Source organism: Pseudorca crassidens, chromosome 16, assembly GCF_039906515.1.
Source record: "Pseudorca crassidens isolate mPseCra1 chromosome 16, mPseCra1.hap1, whole genome shotgun sequence".
In the NCBI taxonomy this organism is placed as follows: Eukaryota; Metazoa; Chordata; class Mammalia; order Artiodactyla; family Delphinidae; genus Pseudorca; species Pseudorca crassidens.
Window position 1 is genome coordinate 78,526,447 of NC_090311.1, and position 22,679 is coordinate 78,549,125.

General features: G+C 42.2%; 1 protein-coding gene and 1 long non-coding RNA gene across 3 annotated transcripts in view; one reads left to right on the forward strand and one right to left on the reverse strand.

The window, feature by feature from the left end:
* Window positions 1–9,260: 9,260 nt before the first annotated feature.
* Window positions 9,261–21,985, reverse strand: LOC137209387 (uncharacterized). Of its 2 annotated transcripts, none has more exons than XR_010936029.1 (4): window positions 21,849–21,985; window positions 20,715–20,890; window positions 16,852–17,054; window positions 9,261–9,743 (listed from the first exon to the last, which is right to left on the reverse strand). It is a non-coding gene; the product is annotated as an uncharacterized lncRNA (long non-coding RNA). The 2 variants fall into 2 exon arrangements; XR_010936028.1 differs by lacking the exon at window positions 9,261–9,743 and adding an exon at window positions 14,331–14,789 and having other exon boundaries at window positions 21,849–21,983.
* The window catches only part of LYST (lysosomal trafficking regulator), a 192,825-nt gene continuing 186,468 nt past the window's right edge, over window positions 16,323–22,679 (forward strand). The window contains exons 1-2 of the mRNA XM_067711027.1: window positions 16,323–16,875; window positions 17,006–17,079. The gene's annotated coding sequence lies outside the window, so the exon portion shown is untranslated. The remainder of the gene's footprint in view (window positions 16,876–17,005; window positions 17,080–22,679) is intronic.

Below are 22,679 nucleotides of genomic sequence, written 5' to 3' on the forward strand. Positions count from 1 at the left end.
AGCATCCCTAGCACACTAATACAACGGGGATCCACCAAAATTATGCAGAGATCTGGTGGGTGAGGAGAAGCCAGCAAAGAAGTGGCCGGTGAAAATCCCAGGAGAACATAATATCCCAGAAGCCAAGGAAAGACCGTGTTTAAGCAGGAGCATGGTCTTGGTGACAAATGCTGTTGAGAAGTCAAGTCAAAAGAGGACAAGGAGGGCTTCCCTGGTGACGCAGTGGTTGAGAGTCTGCCTGCCGATGCAGGGGACACGGGTTCGTGCCCCGGTCTGGGAAGACCCCACATGCCGCGGAGTGGCTGGGCCCGTGAGCCATGGCCGCTGAGCCTGCACGTCCGGAGCCTGTGCTCCGCAACGGGAGAGGCCACAACAGTGAGAGGCCCGTGTACCGCAAAAAAACAAACAAACAAAAAAAAGAGGACAGGGAAACGACCCTGATAGGGCTGCAATTTTATAAGGCAGTGTGTTGTCTCTGACGATCTTGAGAGAACAGTCTTAGCGGAAGGGGAGGGGCCAGAGCCAACTGCAATAGCTTGAAGAGAGGAAGAGAGAAAAGGATGTGGACAGGTTTCCTGGGCGGGGCAGCAAAGCCATGGGGCCATAGCTGGAGGAAAGTGTAGGTTTTTTGGTATAAAGATAGGACCCTGGAAATAATAGACTGATAGACATAAGGAGAAACTTACGATGCTGGAGGGAAGGGATGATTGAGGGAGGAAAGTCCTTGAGAAACCTAGAGGCTTCTCCGAAGGGGTAGGGTCTTCATTCAGGGTAACAAGGAGAAAGACTGAGAGGGACGGGGAGAGAGGCTGATGTGAAATTCAGTTTCGTTTCTTGTGCTCTCAGTAATTGCACAGAATTTCAGCAAAGGAGATGTACAAAACAAAAAAAACCCTTATGACTAAATGATTAAATGTGGAGTCCACACTGGAAAAAATGTGTGTGTTGGTGGGAGAGAGGGGAGGTGGAAGCACAGCAGGGGAAATATGCGAATTGTGTAGGTTGGAGTTGTGAAATAGCCATTCAAAGGAAGAGATATAAATAGACATTTGCCAAACTAGCCTGGACTGTAGAACTGGAATTTTGAGACGGGGCACAGAAGCCAGGACTCCCTGGGCTGGGCTTCTCGATGACTCAGGGAGCTGTCCCGCTGCGGAGTCTTTGACTGGCTCAGCGGATGGGAAAGGTCAAGGGCTATGATACATTTGGAACATAGTATCTGAGGTAGTTCAAAATTTGTCATTAATTTGAAGGAGATAAATAGATACCCTTTACCTCTTATCTTCCCACCTACCCAGGGTTGAGGCCCTGCCTCTGGAGGAAGGGATTCTGGGAGTTCTGTAGCAGCATGATGTCACCTCCTAGTAGCTATTGACCTTTGGCCAATTACATCACCACCATCACCATCATCATCATCATCTATTGGACGCTTGCTATGTGTCAGGCACTGAGCTGAGTGCTTCAAATATATTATCTTATTTAATCCTTATGTAGATCTATGAAGTATAGACAATTAGCATTCACATTTTACTCTCGAAAGGAATCTGAGTCTCAGGGTGATTAAGTTGTAGGAACTGTGATAGAGGTAAAGGTGGAAGCTAGTCTGTCGCCAGAGGCTGCATTTGCTTCTTAACCTCTCCGAGCCTCAGTTTCCTCATCATAAAACGGTTCTAAAAACACCTCCCACACAGGAGTGTTCCATGGATTACATGACATCATGCATAAAGTAAACAGTCAAACAATTTAGCTATTATTAGTAGATTTGGGCTATTATCACAACACTGTTTACATTCTTACATTTTAATAAAGGACTATAGAGAAAGAATGTGGGTTTGTATGAGTGCTTATGTGTGTGTGTCAGAGAGACAAAGAGAACAATAATCATCAGAAAGTCATGAATTTGAGCTGGAGAATTTTGAGTGTTGATAGAAGAGAGTTTGTGTGGGCTGCTTTCCCTTAGTGCCTTAAACCCTATGATATACAAGTTCCTCAAGATGGTTTTAATTTTCGGGGCTGGGGCTAGGGTGAGGTGAATGAGGCACTAGGCAGCGGTGTAGCTTTTAAAGGGACACAAACAATTCAGTCATCAAGATACATTTTACGTGTGTGTGTATGTGTATATACACATACATATATATTTTTAACACCTCTGAATGCTCTAGTTCTATAAAAGCATGTGTTTGTCCTACAACATTCTAAGATGGATTTTGGTATTTTAGCTTTTTACTGATAGGTGAAATGGATGATTTCTCCTTTTTTGCCTTACTTTGCAACTTATTTGGAAATAGTATCTAAGTTCTATGACTCTCCATTTCTGCCCAAAGAGTAGTTAGAAATTCTGTGCAGTTTTGTTTTTGAGATATACTTAACATATAGCATTATATTAGTTTCAGGTGTACCATACAATGATTTAATATTTGTATGTATTGTAAAATGATCACCTCATTAAGTCGAGTCAACATCCATCACCACACATAGTTACAATTTTTTTTCTTGCGATAAGATCTTTTAGCAACTTTCAAGTTTACAATACAGTATTATTATTATTTTTTTAACTTTTTAAAAAAAATTTATTTATTTTGGCTGCATTGGGTTTTCATTGCTGGGCATGGGCTTTCCCTGGTTGCAGTGAGCTGGGGCTACTCTTTGTTGTGGTGCACGGGCTTCTCATTGCGGCGGCTTCTCTTGTTGCGGAGCACGGACTCGAGGCACATGGGCTTCAGTAGTTGTGGCACGCAGGCTCAGTAGTTGTGATGCATGGGCTTAGTTGCTCTGTGGCATGTGGGATCTTCCCGGACCAGGGCTTGAACCTGTGTTCCCTACATTGGCAGGCAGATTCTTAACCACTGCGCCACCAGGGAAGTCCCTAGTATTATTAACTATAGTCACTATGCCGTACATTACATCCCCAGGACTTATTTATTTTATAACTGGTGGTTTGCACTTTTTGACTCCCTTCACTCATTTCGCCCACCCCCATGCTCCACCTCTGTTTTCTGGGTTTTGGTTTTAGGTTTTTTTGTTTTTACGGTTTTTTGTTTGTTTGTTTATTTAAGATTCCTCATATAAGTGAGATCGTATGGTATTTATCTTTCTCTGTCTGACTTTTTTCACTCAACATAATACCCTTAAGGTCCATCCATGTTGCTGCAAATGGCAGAATTTCCTTCTATTTTTATAGCTAACATTCCATTGTATATGTATACTACATTTTCTTTATCCGTTCATCCATCAATGAACACTTAGATTGCTTCCATGTCTTGGCTGTTGAAAATAATGCTGTAATGAACATAGGGATGCATAGATCTTTTCAATTTAGTACTTTTGTTTCCTTCAGATAAATGCCTGGAAGTGAAATTGCTGGATCATATGTTAGTTCTATTTTTAATTTTTTGAGGAACCTCCAAATTGTTTTCCATAGTGGCTGCATCAATTTACATTCCCACCAACAGTGCATAAGCGTTCCCTTTACTCCACATCCTTGCCAAAACCTGTTATTTCTTGCCTTTTTGATAATAGCCATCTTAACAGGTACGTGATATCTCATTGTGTTTTTTTTTATTGAAGTATAGTTGATTTACAATGTTGTGTTAGTTTCTGCTGTACAGCAAAGTGATTCTGTTATACATATGTACACATATTCTTTTTCATATTCTTTTCCATTATGGTTTATTACAGGGTATTGACTGTAGTCCCCTGTGCTATACAGTAGGACCTTGTTGTTTATCTATTTTATATATAGTAGTTTTTATCTGCTAATCTCAAACTCCTAGTTTATCCCTCCCCCATCCCTTTTCCCCTTTGGTAACCACAATTTTGTTTTCTGTGTCTGTGAGTCTGTTTCTGTTTCTTCTTTGGAAAAATTTCTATTCTACCCATTTTTAATTGGACTGTTTGGTTTTCTGCTCTTAAGTTGTGTGAGTTCTTTGTATATTTTGGATATTAATCCTTTATCAGATATCTGACTTGCACGTATTTTCTCGCATTCAGTAGGTTGCCTTTTCATTTTGTTGATGGTTTCCTTTGCTGTGCAGAAGTTTGATGTAGTCCCCCTTGTTTATTTTTGCTTTTGTTGCTTTTTCTTTTTGTGTCAAAACCAAAAAAATCTTTGCCAAAGCTGCAGTCAGGGAGCTTACCACCTCTCTTTTCTTCCAGGAGTTTTATGGTTTTAGGGCTTATGTTCAATCTTTAATTCATTTTGAGTTGATTTTGGGGTATGGTTAATTTTATTCTTTTGCATGTGGCTGTCCAGTTTTCCCATCACCATTTATTGAAGAGACTGTCCTTTCCCCATTGTATATTATTGGCCATATTTTGTGGGTTTTTTTCTGAGCTCTCTATTCTGTTTCACTGACCTATGTGTCCAATTTTATGCCAACATCATACTGTTTTGATTACTATAGCTTTGTAATATAGTTTGAAATCAGGATATGTGATGCCTCCAGCTTTGTTCTTCTTTCTCAAGATTGCTTTGGCTAGTCATGGTCTTTTGTGGTTCTATACACATTTTAGGATTGTTTGTTCTATTTCTGTGAAAAATGTCATTGGAATTTTGATAAGGATTGCATTGAAGCTGTAGATTACTTGAGTAGTATGGACATTTTAATAATATTAATTCTTCCAATTCATGAGCATGGAATATCTTTCCATTTATTCGTGTCATCATCAATTTCTTTCATCAGTATCTTATAGTTTTCAGTGTACAGGTCTTTCACCTTCTTGATTACATTTAGTCCTAGATATTTTATCCTTTTGATGCAATTGTAAATGAGATTGTTTTCTTAATTTTTCTTTCTGATAGTTGTTGTTAGTGTGTAGAAATACAGCTGAGTTTTGTATATTGATTTTGTATCCTGCAAGTTCACTGAGTTTGCTTGTTAGTTCCAACAGTTTTTTGGTGGAGCCTTTAGGAATTTTTAATATATAATATGTCATCTGCAAAAAGAGACATTTTTACTTCTTCCTTTCTGATTTGGATGCCTTTTATTTCTTTTTCTTGCTTAATTTTTCTGGCTAGGATTTCCAATACTATGTTGAATAAAAGGGGCAAGAGTGGGCATCCTTGTCTTGTTTCTGGTCTTACAGGAAAAGCTTTCAGATAGATAATACTTTATTGCAGTATTTAAAAAAAAATCCGATTGGCAAACTGTGGCCTGTGGGCAGCCACCTGTTTTTGTAAATAAAGTCTTACTTCTAATTTAAAACAGAACTCTTATTAACACTCTCATACCAGCAAACATATAAAAGAGTTCTAGAATATTTCCAGACCTTCACTGACACACTGATAAAGGTTCATGTTCCTAGCTTTGTGTGTTTTTTCTTTGAATGCTTTATAACAGATCATCATTATCCAGCTTTGGATATAACGTCAGAAAATATAACATTACCAAAAATTTACAGAAAAAGCTCTCTATAAAATGACTAGCTGATAAAGTCAGTCTTGGATTATTCCCCAAAACTACATAATGACACTACATAATAAAGTTCTTTTATACACAAAGTGTTTCACAATATACTATTCAACCTTAGAAAGCACGAAGGGAGTATGGGGAAGGCCCATTCAACCGTGGAGTAGCTATAACACGTGTTATCCACATGATTTGTGTCTCTCCTAATACACGCATTCCCAAACAAAGGATATTTATAGGAATTGTGTGTGCCTCAGAAGATGGCACCCTGCCATACTCAGCAACTTTTTTTCAGTTTTGAACCCTAGTACTTAAGAGAAAAATGAAAATTAATTCACGATAAGGCTAATTGGACTCTAGACCTCATTAAAAAGTTCTTTCTCCCTTCAGTCATTCTTTAGGGCCCAGAAATGTTAACAAGCAACACTACAGCTGCCTTTTTTGTCTCTAAGAGAAAGACAGAAAATGAAAGAGCTTTGCATCTGATTTATGAAGGATGAGCAGCTCTCCTCCGAGAGAGAGAATTGTCTCCACATAACAGTGGCTACACCTGCTTATCAACAGTCTGAGCTGCGGCAGATTGCTCACCTGTGCATCAGTCCCATCATCCCCCCAAAATGGGCTTTTGTACTGAGTAAAGAAATCAATGCAAGCAAAGCACTTAGAATATACGTAGCGCATAGTAAGTGCTCAATAAATGACAGCTATTATTAGCAATTAGCGATTGGTTACCCAAGTCTAGGGGAAATTGGAAGGCAATGGGAACAAGATTAACAAGCATGGAAGAACAGATAACTAGAGAGGATGCTAACTACATCTATCTTTCTCTCATTCCAGCTGAGGACAAATGTTGGGGTTTCCCTGGGTACCCTCCTTGGGCCACTGCTTGTTGCATTTCACATGCTCTCCGGAGAGTGATGACTCCCAAACCTTGAGTTCCAGCCCTCCTTTCTGGGCCTGTTTCTCCCAGGTTCCTACAAGCACCTCAGATTCAACACATCCCAAACCTGATGGATCACCTCACTCTCTCCGGCTCACCAAACCTGCTTCCCCAGTGTGCCCTTGGTCGATGCAATCCCATCATCATCTCTGCCTCCCCCAGGCTCTTGACTCTTTCTCAGCAACCTTCAGCCAACCTGCCCCACACTTCATCAGTAACCGAGTCCTACCAGCTTGACTTCTTAAAGGTTCTGGAAACTGTTTCTGACTCTCTCTCTGTGACCTCTGCCCCAGGTCAGAGCCTCATCAAATTCACCGGGTCTCCTGCCTCAAAATGCATCCTCTCAAATCCACCACCTCCCGCCCCACCACCCACCCCTCATTAAAACTTTCAGGGACCTCTTCCTACTTAAACGTCCAAGCTTCTAACCATGACTCCAGTGCCTCCTGATGAGGCCCCAGCTCATTGCTCTGACTGCACTTGATTTTCTAGCAATGCTAAAGGGCTGACTGTTTTCCTGTCCACAGAATGTTGCTTTTCTGTTCCATATCTGGGCTCATGTGGTTCCCTGTGCTTGTAATGCCTTTCTCCCCTTTATCTGGCTCAGATCCGATGACATGTCCTCCAGGAAGAAGGATCTTTCTCTCTCTCAAATTGGATTAGATCTCCTTTCCCTGTGAGACTCTTTGTCTTTTATATAGCAAATCATTGCACCTGCTACAGAATATTATAATTATGTGCTTCCGTTGCTAGACTGGGAGTTCCTTGAAGTTAGTAAGTGCTGTATCTCAGGGATCTTTGTATCCTGAGTGCTTAATATACTGCCTGGCACTTCATAAGTAAATGCTGAGTGAATTAATATTTATTGAACCCCCGTCCCAGTACCCCCTGGGATGGAGTGCCATTTGAAGAAACGATTAGTGTAATGAACGGTTCCCTGAGGTGAGGGGAGGGATTTCAAACACTGAACAAACAATACAAAAGAGCAGATATTTCATTTCAGAGCTGCAGAAGGTGAAATAGAAAACAGGAACTCAGGGACGGGGGGATGAGAGGGATCAGAAATGCCTGGGGGAGGCTCAGATCAGAAAGAGAGCTGCCCAGAGGGACTGGTCACAGAGATTTGACAGCACAGATTTGCATAGCACAGTGCTATGGATTTATAAGCCACCAAACCAGAGGAAAAGTGAAACGGCTATTCGCTCATTGAACTAGTGTTTATTGAGCATCTGTTAAGGAGGCAGGCAGTGGGGATACAGCAGTGAACCAAACAGGCCTTGTCTCTGTTGTCATTGAGCTTACCAGGCGGTGGGGAGACAGAAAATCCCCAAGCAAAGAAATATGTGATTACATATAGTGATAAGAACTGTGAAGGCACAGAACAGGATGCTCTGTGAGAAAACGGCAGGTGGGGCGGGGAAGGTCTCTCTAAGGACGTGGTTTTTAAGCTGAAGACAAGGACAGGAGGAGCAGTCCAGGAGACGGGCCTGGGGACTGAGCAAGGAACCAAAAGAGGCCGGTGCAGCCGCGGAGAGCTGGGCAAGGGAAAGCGAGGCCTGTCAGCATCCAGCGTCTGCCGGGGAGGCGGGCAGAGGCAGAGCAAGTGGAGTCAGGTCAGTCAGGTTAAGGAGTTTAGATTTTGTTCTATGTACAGTGGCCAAGGAAGTGTTTTAAGAAAGGGTGTGATGGAGTGGTGGGACGCGATTTACGTGCACAGGGGAACACCCAGGATGCTGGGAGGAAACAAGAGAGGAAAGGAGTTTCAGAGTCGGAGGTGGTCGTGACTAGTGTTGAGCTATCGAGCTCTTCTTTTTAGGAAATGTCATTTATCTCATTTAAAACAAATCTTTGGCCATGCCTCACAGCATGTGGGGTCTTAGTTCCCCAACCAGGGATGGAACCCACGCCCCCTGCAGTGGAAGAATGGAGTCTGAACCCCTGGACTGCCAGGGAAGTCCCTCAATTATCTCATTTTATAGCTGAAGAACCTGAGGTTCTGAGCTGGAAGGAGGACCCAAGTCTGTTCCGTCCCGGAGCTGGAACTTCAACCCCTGTTGCCTCTTCTGTGACCCTTGGGCTCAGTCACATGAAATTTCCAGAATGGCAAAGACTAAGAAGAATGATAGGGCTTCCCTGGTGGCACAGTGGTTGAGAGTCCGCCTGCCAATGCAGGGGACACAGGTTCGAGGCCTGGTCTGGGAAGATCCTACATGCTGCGGAGCAACTGGGCCCGTGAGCCACACCACTGGGCCTGCGTGTCTGGAGCCTGTGCTCCGCAACAAGAGAGGCCACAATAGTGAGAGGCCCGCGCACCGCGATGAAGAGTGGCCCCCGCTCGCCGCAACTAGAGAAAGCCCTCGCACAGAAACAAAGACCCAACACAGCTAAAAAAAAAAAAAAAAAAAAAAAAAGGAATGATAATATCCATTTTTGCAGGGCAACAGGGGAAAGGTGAATTTTCAACCCCTGTAGGTGGGAATGTAAATCAGTGCAGTCTTTCTAGAAGAAAACCCAGTGCCTTAAAGATGTGTGCCTTAGAGTCACCAATTCCATTTTCAGAATCTTAAAACGATAAGCCAAATACTGAGCAGAGATGTCTGAGCAAGTCTTATTTATCAGTGTCTGTAATAACATAATAGGGCGTTGATAAAATAGACTTCAGTACTATGCAGTTAATAACATGCAGTATTACTGCATGGACTCTACAGTATATTGCCTGGTGATAAAACTGGGTTACCAAAAGATGTAGAACGTGATTTCATTTTCACAAAATATATATTTACATAGAGAGAAAACATTCTGGAAGGATCTACATCCAAATATTTAGAGTAGCTATTGTCAGGGAGGAAAAAATTCCCTTCTAACCCTTAGGTTCTGTGGCTGGTCGAACAATAAAAATGACATAAGGCAGATTAATGGGAGAAAACCAAATTTAATTGTGTACGTACCATACAGGAGCCCTACAAAGACAGTGAGACCTGGGGCAAGTTGGGCGGTTGAGGCGCTTATGCCATCCAGAGCTAAGGAACTACAATGGGATGGGGCTTCAAAGGGGAGGAGGGCCGTTCACAGGACAATAGGAAGAGCAGAGGTCTGGCCATTAGATGTTCGCCCTGCCGTATAGTAGGTCTTTCAGATATAAAGTTACCTCTGGTACAAGCTCTCTTTCTGGGCCAGGCCCTGATCTAAATTATTTTAGGTAGTCAAGAGGGGGGTAAGAGTTTTCCTCGAGTCTGCTGTGTCTTGATTGCCTTCTGCTCAAAATAATCCATGTGCCAAAGTGGCACATTTTGGGCAGGCTTGTTCGGAACGCCTTCACTGTCTCTGGAAGATGGCGAAATCTGGAGATTCTTATCGTTGTTGCTGTTGTTTTTTATCCACGGTATCTAGTTTTTCTAAATAAAAAATTTTCAGTTTTTGTTGAAGGACACACGTACAGAAAAGGGCACACATCCTATGCTCAGAAGGGATGAGTGAGCGCAAACTGACCACACCCGTGTCAACAACACACAGATCAAGAGAGAATGTTCCCAGCCCCCAGAAGCCCCTCTGTATTGAGTCTGGCTTCCTCCACTTCACATTATGTTTCGTGCAGTTCTTCCATGTGGTTGCAACTGAATTGCAGTGCATTAATTGCTTAAAATCTTATCATGTTAATACTTGTCTTTTCTAAATATGACACCCTAGAATGATAATCATCAGCTTTTTTGTCTCTGTATAGAGTGCTTTGCATGGACACTAGCTCTAAGCATTATTGTTTTTCTCACTGGTGCCTTAATAGACAAGGGAACTGGGAGCAGAGGGTCATTTCCCTCCCTCCGGTTCACGCACAAAGCAAGAAGTAGCACAGCCAGGACAGGCTCGTACCTAAATACATGCCCTTTTTGCCCCACCTCATGGGATTAAGAGCAAAGGTAGCAGTGGAGTAAATGAAAGGAATAGCTTTCTCACCATCAGGCTCATTTAGACATTGAGACAATTACGTGGGAAAGTTGTTTAAACTCCTTTTCTGAAAGTCATTCAGAATAGAATACACAGATCGTTCCAGTTCAGAAGCTGAAGGTCCCATCAATATTCAACCAATTTCAACATTCATCATCTCTGGAGAGAATTTCTTTTGCTAATAATCTGTGAGAGCAACACTTCTCATTTCACATTATTAATCACAGTGCCCTCATCATTACGTTGTGTATGTAATCTCTGTATACTTGCCATGTGGATTTTGTGTTTGCCTATGTCCACTTTGCTCTCCAGCTTTATGAACAACATTGATTACAGCCTCTTAGCGATCATATACAGGCGGTTCACTTCTCATGTACGGTGAAATATCTGGTGTCAGCAGGACCGGGGTAGAACTCAGGCGTTCCGGCTCACAGGTCTTAGGACCACACGTCAGTGCCTGAAGTGAGAAAATCCATTTCTACTTGGAAACATAAACAATGATGGTCCTGATTGTTAAGAAACCTGTGAACGTGTTTTTTTTTTTTTTCTATAACGTAGAACTTCATGACTTAGCTTTATGTATCTTACCATCACATTTCACTCTAAAATCCACAATCATCCTTCTTTAAAATCTTATGCTTCTAGGTGTCTGTAGTGTGAAACGAATTTCACAATCCAGTACGCTTTGTAGACTTTTTAAAAAGAAATTAGGTGAATTCGTAGAGAAAACAAAGACCTATCACCTCAGATATTTACTTCAGTGCTGACACAAGTAGCCTTGTCTCACTGGTTAGGGTTGTCAGCCCTTAAAAGCTGAAGTGAGGTAAACAACACCTTAGCCTGAATTCCCCTTCTCCTTCTTCCCCATTCCCACTCCCCCTAGATATTCTCTTTTTTGTGTTCATTGTAGAAAAAGCACAGACCAGTAATTCATGTCTGCTGTCCTCCTGCCTCAGGGTCTAGCACTAGATGGCCCGAGTGTGGGAGAACGAGTGTGGGAGAAGGTAGGAGGCGCCACTCCTCCCACTTTCCTGGGTTACCTTTCAGGAATCCAAAAACTGTATGGTCTGTTTTTCCTGACAAAAGAACAGTATCTGCAGGTCAAAGGATAACTGATAAGTCTATTTATTTCCCCAGAGACTTTGGCCAGACACTTCCCCTTTCTTAACTCTCCTGGTCAGCCTCGCACAGCCTTGACCGGTCCTACTTGGCAGGACGTCTATGGCTCCTCTGTGAGGGCCTCTGTGAATCTCTAGCTTCACAGTTACTATTTTATAAACAACATGAAGGGGGAATCTTTTTTTTTTTTTTGCTTTTATTTTTGATAATTAAAAAGAATTTTTTTATTGGAGTCTAGTTGATTTACAATGTTGCATTAGTTTCAGGTGTACAGCAAAGTGAATCAGTTATACATATATCCACTTTTCTTTCTTTTTTTTTTCTTTTAAGATTCTTTTCCCATATAGGCCATTACAGAATATTGAGTAGAGTTCCCTGTGCTATACAGCAGGTTATCATTTGGTTATCATTTATCCGCACCCCCCTTACCCCCTAGTAACCATAAGTTTGTTTTCTACATCTGTGGCTCTACTTCTGTTTTGTAAATACGTTCACTTGTACCCCTCCTTTTTTTAGATTCCACGTATAAGCGATATCATATGATATTTGCCTTTCTGTGTCTGACTTACTTCACTCAGTTTGACAATCTATAGGTCCATCCATGTTGCTGCAGATGGCATTATTTTGTTCTTTTTTATTGCTTAGCAATATTCTGGGGGAATCTTTATTTATTTATTATATTTTATTTATTTATTTTTGGGTGCATTGGGTCTTCGTTGCTGCATGCGGGCTTTCTCTAGTTGCGGTGAGTGGAGGCTACTCTTCGTTGCGGTGTGCGGGCTTCTCATTGCGGTGGCTTCTGTTGTTGCGGAGCATGGGCTCTAGGTGTGTGGGCTCCAGTAGTTGTGGCACGTGGGCTCAGTAGTTGTGGCTCGCGGGCTCTAGAGTGCAGGCTCAGTAGTTGTGGCACACGGGCTTAGTTGCTCCGCGGCATGTGGGACCTTCCCGGACCAGGGCTTGAACCCGTGTCCCCTGCATTGGCAGGTGGATTCTTAACCACTGTGCCACGAGGGAAGCCCCCCCCCTTTTTTTTTTAATTAATGGAATCTTTAAATAAACAGACGAATGAGGTCTCAGAGCTATCGCCCTTCTAATGACCTTTAGACATAAGGGAAATACCTTGGCCTCAGAAGCAAGGAAAGGGGCCCTTAGAGCCCTGTCCCTCCCCCGTCCCAGTGCAGGACCCTGTGTGTGTGGGCAGCTGGAGGGGGAGAGTTGTCCAGGTGCACAGTTTGAGTGCTGAGGAAATAGCCTTCCGGGCTTTCAGTGGGAGTTCTCCCATTTAGAACACGCCACATGGCATGACTCTTGTCTCTCCTATAGAAAAGGGCTGAGCCTCGGGGCTCTTGTCTACTGGCCTGGGTTGTAATAGAGACTGGCAACTCTCAGAGGTCCTCCTGTGTCCTCCTGTGTCCTAAAACTCAGAGAAATTTGGTTAGGGAAAGGTTGAGGGGAAGGGGCTGCAGGGGGGCAGTGGCAGTGGCCTACAGGTGGCCTCCTCGATGAGGTCTGTGGTGGGACCAAGGCTGTGGGCTGGGCAGCTGGTCAGGATGGAAGTGAGTTGATGAAGGGGAGGGGCTCAGAGCAGTGCTACTGCTTGAAGGAGGGGCAGGGTCTCTAGGAGGAACCTCCTTCCTGACCTCTCACCGAAGTCCAAAGGCGTTAAGAAATCTTGTTTAAGAAGTGGCACATATATACGATGGGATACTACTCAGCCATGAAAAAGAACAAAATAATGCCATTTGCAGCAACGTGGATGGACCTAGAGATGATCATACTAAGTGAAGTAAGTCAGACAAAGACAAATGCCATATGATATCTCTTATACGTGGAATCTAAAATAGAACATAAATGGACTTATCTATGAACAGAAACAGACTCACAGACATAGAAAAGAGACTTGTGGTTGCCAGAAGGGAGTGGGTTGGAGGAGGGATGAACTATGATTTGGGGATTAGCAGATGTAAGCTATTATATATAGAAGTGATAAACAATAAGGTCCTACTATACAGCGCAGGGAACTATATTCAATATCTTATGATAAACCATAATGGAAAAGAATATTTTCAAAAATAATGTATATGTGTGTATATATATATATATATATATATATATATATATATATAAATCACTTTGCTGTACAGCAGAAATTGACACAACATTGTAAATCAACTACACTTCAGAGAAAAAAAATAAGCAAATACATTCATCTGAAAAAAAAAATTGAAAAGAAAGCAATCTTTAAAAATTACTGCTCTTGGCCAACAGTTCTGTATACTTGCAGTTAGTTCTGTTAGGCTTTTTTTTTTTAACTTTTTATTTTATATTGGAGTATATTTGATTAACAATGTTGTGATAGTTTCAGGTGTACAGCAAACTGATTCAGTTATACATATACATGAATCTATTCTTTTACAAATTCTTTTCCCATTTAGGTTGTTACATAATACTGAGCAGAGTTCCCTGTGCTATACAGTAGGTTCTTGTTGATTATCCATTTAAAATTTAGCAGTGTGTTCATGTCGATCCCAAACTCCCTGATGCAATGGAGTATTACTCAGTCATTAAAAAGAATGAAATAATGCCAGTGGCAGCAACATGGATGGATCTAGAGATTGTCATACTGAGTGAAGTAAGACAGAGAAAGAGAAATATTGTATGATACTGCTTATATGTGGAATCTAAAAAAAAATGATACAAATGAACTTATTGACAAAACAGAAACAGATTCACAAACTTAGAGAACGAACTTATGGTTACCAGGGGGTAAAGATGATGGGAAGGGATAGTTGTTAGGCTTTTTGAATGATAAGCACTGCATTCTGGATAATGATTACCTCTGGGGAGGAGCCATAAGAGAAAGGTATCGATGATGTTTCATATCCATAATATTGTTGTTATTATTTTTAATAAATGTTTTATTTTGGAATAATTTTGGATCTATAGAAAAATTGCAAAGAGAGTACAGAGAGTTCCCATATACCCTACACCAGGCTTCCCCTAATGTTTACATCTTCATAACCATTATAACATGGATCAAAACTAAGAAATTAACATTGGTACAACTAAGTATTAGACTTTATTCAGATTTTACCAGTTTTTCCACTTTTTTTTTGCGGTACGCGGGCTTCTCACTGTTGTGGCCTCTCCCGTTGCAGAGCACAGGCTCCGGATGCGCAGGCTCAGCGGCCATGGCTCACAGGCCTAGCTGCTCCGCAGCATGTGGGATCTTCCCGGACTGGGGCACGAACCCGTGTCCCCTGCATCAGCAGACAGACTCTCAACCACTGCGCCACCAGGGAAGCCCTAAGCATCCACTTTAATAGCCACTGTTCTAGGTGCCACCATGATGTTATAATATGAATTTGTTTAGCTGTAATCTGTGTCCAGAATATAACATAATTAGCATCAATTTCTAGGTACAATAATAACACTGAAAGTTTAGAGTAAATACATATAATACATAATAGTAACAACAAACATTGTACACCTTTATAGTCTGTATATACTTATATGTATTATGTATCTCACATACCACACACACACAAACACACACACACACACACACACACACACACACACACAGAGCAGCCTAGTAAGTAGTTAAGAGCATGGAACTGGAAGTTAAACTAGCTAGTGCTACCATTTAAAAGCAGTGTGACAAACTTATGGTTACCAGAGGGGAAAGGGTAGGGAGAGGGATAAATTAGGAGTTTGGGATTAGAATATACAAACTACTGTATATAAAATAGATAAACAACAAGTTCCTACTGTATAGCCCAGGGAACTATATGCAATATTTTGTAATAAACCATAATGGAAAAGTATCTGAAAAAGAATATATGTGTGTGTGTGTGTATATGTATATATCTATACATATATATATATATATATATATAACTGAATCTCTTTGCTGTATACCTGAAATGAACACAACATTGTAAATCAACTATACTTCAATAAATTTTTAAAAATAAAGTAAATATTAAAGCAAATAATTGACAGGAATAAAGCAACTACTTGAGAACAAAAAATAAATAAATCAGTGTTACATTGGGCAAGTCTCAGATTTCTTATCCGTAAAATGGGAACAAAACTACTTATTTGGCAGAATTGTCGTGAGAATTAAATACAATAATGTTTGTAAGGTGCTAACCTAGGGCCTGGCTTAAATGCTGAATAAAAGGTAACAATTTATTGTTTTATATATATATGCACATGAATTTGTTAATAAAAATATTAGTCCATAAATCCATAACAGGCATGAGATTAAAAAGATGAGAGTATTTTTAAAAAAAAATTTTAAAAACGAGGGCTTCCCTGGTGGCGCAGTGGTTGTTGAGAGTCCACCTGCCAATGCAGGGGACACGGGTTCGTGCCCCGGTCCGGGAGGATCCCACATGCCGCGGAGCGGCTGGGCCCGTGAGCCATGGCCGCTGAGCCTGCGCGTCCGGAGCCTGTGCTCTGCAACAGGAGAGGCCACAACAGTGAGAGGCCCGCGTACCGCCAAAAAAAAAAAAAAAAAAATTAAAGAAAAGAATAATAGCAGAAAGAAAGGGAAAGGGGCAGATGTCTGCACAAAAGAAGGGCCAAAAAAAATCTACACTGCAAGTTTGGTGAAAGTTTGCACCCAGATGGTGAGTGGCAGCTGCCAGGCTCAGGGCTCACATTCTGGCGTTTAGTTTGGTTCTAGGTCCTCCAAGGACTGCAGAATTCTCAGAACAAGAGTAATGACGATCCTCACGGGGACAAACAGACCCTCACCCTCTGCAGGAGAATCAGGGCGCTATGACTCACCGCAGCCCTCACAAAATCACTAATTGGAAATCCTTGCTGCAGCTACACTGCAAAGGAATCAGACTCGATGTGCCAACTTCCCCATGTGATCCAAGCATGGCCACCTGCCAGAGAGCCAGAGGGAGAGAGGGCCACTCGCCTTGCCGGCAACGCAGAGATTGCCTAGCCCCATCGCCAAATGAAAAAGCAGCAGAGGGCTCATAAGAAGTCCTTTCCAATGACGATCTGGCTTTGAAAAGAGCAGCTGTAGTGCCAGAGTGTTTGGTGCATTGCCTCTTTTGGCCGAGTATCCATTCTTCCATGGGGAAGTGGTGTTGGGAGGTTCTTGTGGTGCACGAAGCTATTCCTCTGCCATCTGCTCCCAGTGACATCAGAGAGTGCAGCAGGATTTGCCTTTGCCACTTAATGGGGTTTCCGTTTGTTTGACTCAACTGGGCATGTTCTTATAATGCTAGGAGAGTGATTCTATCCTAAGTCAGCTGAACAGAAGCCAGAAGTGAACTAACTGCAAACGAGAGACCCGGCTCGCTTAACAGCATGGAAGAAACCAGTTTCACTGCAGCAACACAGAGTAGGTGGTTGTTGATGAGCCTGCAGTGAAGATGCCTACACAGTGACGACCAAAGGGAAGAGTTCCTTGCTCACCTGAAAAAGACAATCACTGTACAGGTAGGTTAAAGTGTTTCTGAGACCTCCCAGTGTCCGCCAAGCAAGTGCGCAGATTTGGTGGGCAGGCTGGGTACAGGCTGAGAGCTTTAGAACCACCGAGGAAGATGATTAATAGCTGAATTCCTGGCAGCCTTGGTGCTTTCTGGAGCTGGTTCCTACAGACTGCTTGTCCGGAGATACTGCACAGAAAGGAAGGAGAATGCGGTGAGCCAGTGACCCTTATTCGAGAGAGTCCAGCTCTGATTCTTGGATGTCAGTAAACTGAGGTTGACTGTCTTGGGCATGGCGTAGGTACAAGGACTCACGCAGTAAGTGGGTGCAGGTGGACTTCTGTGAGATGTTATTAGACGAGGTGCATCAAACCCAACATATCCAAAGTGCATTTTCTTTCTTTCTCTCTCTCTCTTTCTCATTCTCACCCCCGCTGCTAGATCTCTAACCCTTCAGCCTCTGCCATATTCCTGATCTGGGCTAAGGATAGCTCAAGTCCCTCTATCTCAGAGGCTAGAGACTGGTCTAGGCGGAGGAGGGAGACAGCACAGAACTAAGGACTGGAGTGGGGAATTATGAAGGGATAAATAACAAATTCTGTGGCTGGAGTTGGAGGGGAAGGGAAAGACTGCGGGTGAGATTGGAGGGAAAGCTAGCAAGAGTCAGAATGCCTGCCAGATGGAGAGGCGGCTGAGGACAGTGTGGGAAGTCAGGGGTTTAGGGTTTGGGAGGGAAGAGTAAGCCCAAGTAGGGTCAAGGTTGGGAGGGGTATTGAGCGCTTGTTCTGAGACAGGAGACCTGGAGAACTTGTGGGTGGGTCAGCTGGGCTGGCAATGTGGATGAAAATGAAAAGACGGAAGTGGATGAAAAGACAGCTCCGTGCACTGAGAAGCCAAGTGGCCTGGGCTGTCCTCCACTCCACAAGCTTTCTCACTGCCCACCTCCTGCTGGTTTCCACATCCTGCTAAACAGCCCCCTCCATTCCACGTCCTCTCAGCTCGGCCCTCATTGTCTCTTGGCTTTTGCCAGACTCTCTCCACCAGTGTCCCTGCCTCTAGTCTTTCCCCTCCAACCCATTCTTCACACAACTGCCAAGCAGTATCTTTCCAAAATGCAAGCTTGATCATGTCCCCAAGCTTAAAGGACTCCAGTCTTCCCATTGCCTACAGAATAAAGCCCCAAATTCTTGCGTGGCATGCAGGGGGCCTCAAGATTTCCCCCACCTCGCCACTGAAGCTTCATCTCTTGTAACTTACCCACAAGTACGCAGTCACCTTCAAGTGTCCAGTCACCTGGATAAGTTGCTATTCCTTGAATACAACCTTGTAATTTGCCTTCCAACTTCCCGTAGTTATTCCCTCAGCCTAGAGGAACTTTTCCTTCTCTCCTGCCTACCAACCCTCTTTTCATCTTTCAGGATGAAAACACATCCTCTGAGAAGCCTTCCGTATATTCCTCCCTCCAAATTAGGGTTAATTGTTCTGTCTTGTCTGTGTATGTGTGTGTGTGTGTGTGTGTGTGTGTGTGTATTAAACTATGTAAAACAGAACATTTATCATTTTAACCATTTTAAATGTACAGTTCTGTGGCATTAAGTACATTCACACCATTGTGCAAACTTCATCACCATCCATCGCCAGAACTTTTTCATCATCCCCAAGTAATACTCTGTCCCCATTAAACATTCACTCCTCATTATTTCCTCCTCCTAGGCCCTGACAACCATCATTCTACTTTCTGTCTCTATGAATTTAATTATTCTAAGTGCCTCATATATGTGGAATCATATATTCTCCTTTATGACTGGCTTGTTTCACTTAGCATAATATCCTCAAGGTTCATCCATGTTGTAGCAAATAACAGAACTCTCTTCCTTTTTAAAGCTGAATTCTATTCCATTGTATGCATAGACCACGTTTTGTTTATCCATTCATCCATGTATGGATACTTGGGTTGCTTCTACCTTTTGATTGTTGTGAATGACGCTGCTATGAACATCAGAGTTACAAGTATCTGTTCAAGTCCCTGCTTTCAGTTCTTTAGGGTATATACCCAGGAGCGGAATTGCTGGATCATGTGGTAATTCTAACTCCCCTTCTTTTCCCTCCCTTGAAAGTAATTGTGCATGGTAAGTGTGCATCTTCAGTATCATAATATAAATACCCTTGAAGTAATGCTTAATAATTAAAGCACAGCAAAGACCCTGGAAGGAATATTTTAACTCTTCCCTGCAGTAAAAGTATGTTTTTCACATAGAGAAGTTATCAACCAGTTGAAACGTGACAATGCTGTTATCACTTGAACTCTAAAATTAGACTCTGGCCAAATGCTTTTAAGAAAATCCTTTCAAGAAATCCAGTTAGTAAGTTTTGTAGTTATTACTCTGTCATGACCTGCTTAGGAATTTGGAATCAGGAAACCTGAGTTCCAGCCCCACCTTGCCGGTTACTAACAGTTAAGTTACCTAATTTCTCTAGGCTCTAATTTTACCATCAGTAAAATAACAAATGCCCCTGTACATTCATGAGAGAAGAGCTATCCAAATGAAATCATTCTGGTAACCTCAAAAAAAAAAAAGAATCATCTGAATTATCACAGTGACTGGCATCCCGTGCAACACTGGGGCCTATTTAGCCAACCTGAATGACAGTACATTGAACTCATGTCCTTCCTCAAAGGAAGCTAAATGGAATTCTTTAAAGGATAAAGTGCAGCCATACGTTTTTTTTGAGGTTTGAATAGAACTTTTAATTTTTATTTTATATTGGGGTATAGTTGATTTACAATTTGCATTAATTTCAGGTGTACAGCAAAGTGTTTCAGTTATCCATATACATATATCCATTCTTTTTCAGATTCTTTTTCCATATAGGTTATTACAGAATATGGAGTAAAGTTCCCTGTGCTATACAGTAGGTCCTTGTTGATTATCTATTTTATATATAGTAGTGTATATCTGTTAATCCCAAACTCCTAATTTATCCCTCCCCCCTCCCACATTTCCCCTTCGGTAACTATAAGTTTGTTTTCTAAGTTTGTGAGTCTGTTTCTGTCTTGTGAATAAGTTCATTTGTATCCTTTTTTTAGATTCCACATATAATGATATCATATGATATTTGTCTCTCTCTGTCTGACCTACTTCACTTAGTATGATAATCTCTAGGTCTATCCATGTTGCTGCAAATGGCATTATTTCATTCTTTTTCATGGCTGAGTAATATTCCATTGTATATATGTACCACATCTTCTTTATCCATTCCTCTGTTGATGGACATTTAGGTTGTTTCCATGTCTTGGCTATTGTAAATTGTGCTACAGCGAACACTGGGGTGCATTATCTTTTCGAATCATGGTTTTCTCTGGGTATATGCCCAGGAGTGGGACTGAAAGTGCAGCCATACTTCATCATTCCCATTTGGATAAGAAAAATCTTTGAGTAAGAAGTGGAATTCCAGGGACATTTGAAGAGTGATAGGAAAACTGCTGGAGGGATTTTAATACTGGGCAGTTAAGGAGACAGCTTTCCATAAATAAGAAATAGGCACAGAGAAAGAAAGCCCTGAGCCAAGATTACTAAAAAGTACTCTCGGTAAAAATAGATGGTAATAGTCCTATACACTATGCGTGTATTTCATCCAGGCAGTCTTTACGTTTTTATGAAAACTTGTAGATAGAAGAAAAAACTCGAACCTGCTTCACGTGGTTATTTCTGGCCTATAGTACATATTACATGTGGTAAAGACTGCTGAGAGTCACTGTTAAGATGTTGGTGCCAAACCATGAAACTTTTCCTGAGTCATAGATCGGCATAGCTTTCTTACCTTAGAAGAAATGACCAGTGAACTTACGTTTAGATCTTACAGCCTACATTTTTCTCTTCTGTATTTTCAGAATGTCTGTGTTATTGATTCTTTAGAAGGGAAGGCAGGATAAGGCAAGACTACTGATCCTTTTTTCACACAGACTGCTAAATTACCATTGAATGGGATATATTCTTCCTCTTGCATTTCTCCCTCTTCACTCCCTGAAATTGAAGAAGTGGCCAGTAAATAGAATACAGGTTTGGAACAATTATGGAATTCAAGTGATGTAATCAATCACTTGTGTATACAAGACAGAAGACACAGTGCTACATATGTAATAGCAGTGAAATCAAAGAAAAAATGAGACAGCAGTTATTCCTCTGAAGATTGAGATCCATTTTCAGGGCTATCAGTTGACAGGTGTATATTTCTCTATTTTATGGAGAAGAGAAAGAACGTTAGTATGGAATAAAGATGACATTTCTAATTAGAGGGGAAAAGATGAGTGTAATGCATGGTGATCAAACAAGAGACTATTTGGAGGAAAATCTTTCTCCTTGTTCTCTTTCCCTTTAAATGGTGTCTTTCACACTAATTCTCAGGCATCTGGTTAGGGAACCCAGAAACAGAGGTGGCACTTGGGATGATGGCATTTTCCACCAAATGCTCCTGCTTGTAAACCGGTCTTCCAGTGGCCAAGATTTATCTTATTTTCAAAGACATCTATTATAGGTCTGACTTGAATTTATCCTATTTCAGGAAACTCCCACATACCTGAAAGTGCATTCGCCCTGGGGATGAATGTTCTAAAACCAGGTCTCTTTATTAAGAATCAGCCACAGGGTCCAGTGGTCCCTGGTGGTCCAGTGGTTAAGACTCTGCACTCCCAGTGCAGGGGGCCCGGGTTTGATCCCTGGTCAGGGAACTAGATCCCGCATGCCGCAACTAAAAGAGCCTGCACCCTGCAACTAACGATGCTGGCAACTAAAAAAGATCCCGCGTGCCGCTAAGAAGATCCCTCAGGCAGCAACGAAGAGCCCGCATGCTGCCACTAAGATCTGGCACAGCCGAGAGAGAGAGAGAGAGAGAGAGAGAGAGAGAGAGAGAGAGAGAGAGAGAGAGAGAGAGAGAGAGAGAGAGAGAGAGAGAATCAGCCATGGTGGTAGGTAGGATACTTACCTGAGAGCTGCCTTCAACGTGTGAGGAGCTGGCTTCGCTAAATTGCCTGAGTTGGGTGTGGTGGTGGAGAGAGAGCATAGGGTCAAAAGCCAGGTTTCCAACAATTAGCAAAGGCACAGCTGCCAGCAAACACAGTGTTGCCTGCATCCCGTCAGGAAACTCTCGCTCTCTATTAGACCTAATTATCAGTCAGCAGCTGACTTCCAGAAATGGTGCTATAGGTTGGGCAGGACAAAAGTCAGGAGAGGTTATCCTGAGGGGCGAGTGGTCCTGTGACAGTGCTTTATAGTACATTTCCTGGCCATTTATTCCTTTGATTTGGTGACCTCACATTCTTGGTTGATGCTTTTAAGGTCTGGAGAAGAAACTCGTGCAGTCTAAAATCATTCCTTTTCTTTCAGGTGGCTGGTATCTGATTCTTAGGGATGTTGGGTGGGGGAGGGAGAGTGGGATAGAATAGGGGAGTATATTCCAGAAATCACATCGAATTCAGGAGAATCTGAGTCAAATGGCAACTTGTACCCCGGCCACAAAGACCACCCAGAGAGCCAGAGCCACTTGCCACAAAGCAGCTTTCCCCTTGCCCAGGGAGGCACTGCATTTTGGCAAGACTGTCTCGTGGCTGGGAGTCTTTATGCAGCTCAAGGCTTGAGCTCACTTGCTCCTGGGTGTGACTGCTTGATGTGACTGCCTTGAGGCTTTGCTGACTAAACTACTCTACCATAGTGACCCATGGGAAGTGACATGATCTTTTAAAAAATATGGATGAAAATCCAGAAGACTATGTTATTAAATAGACCCAGATGTTTTTAAATACCTTGCTTATTTAAG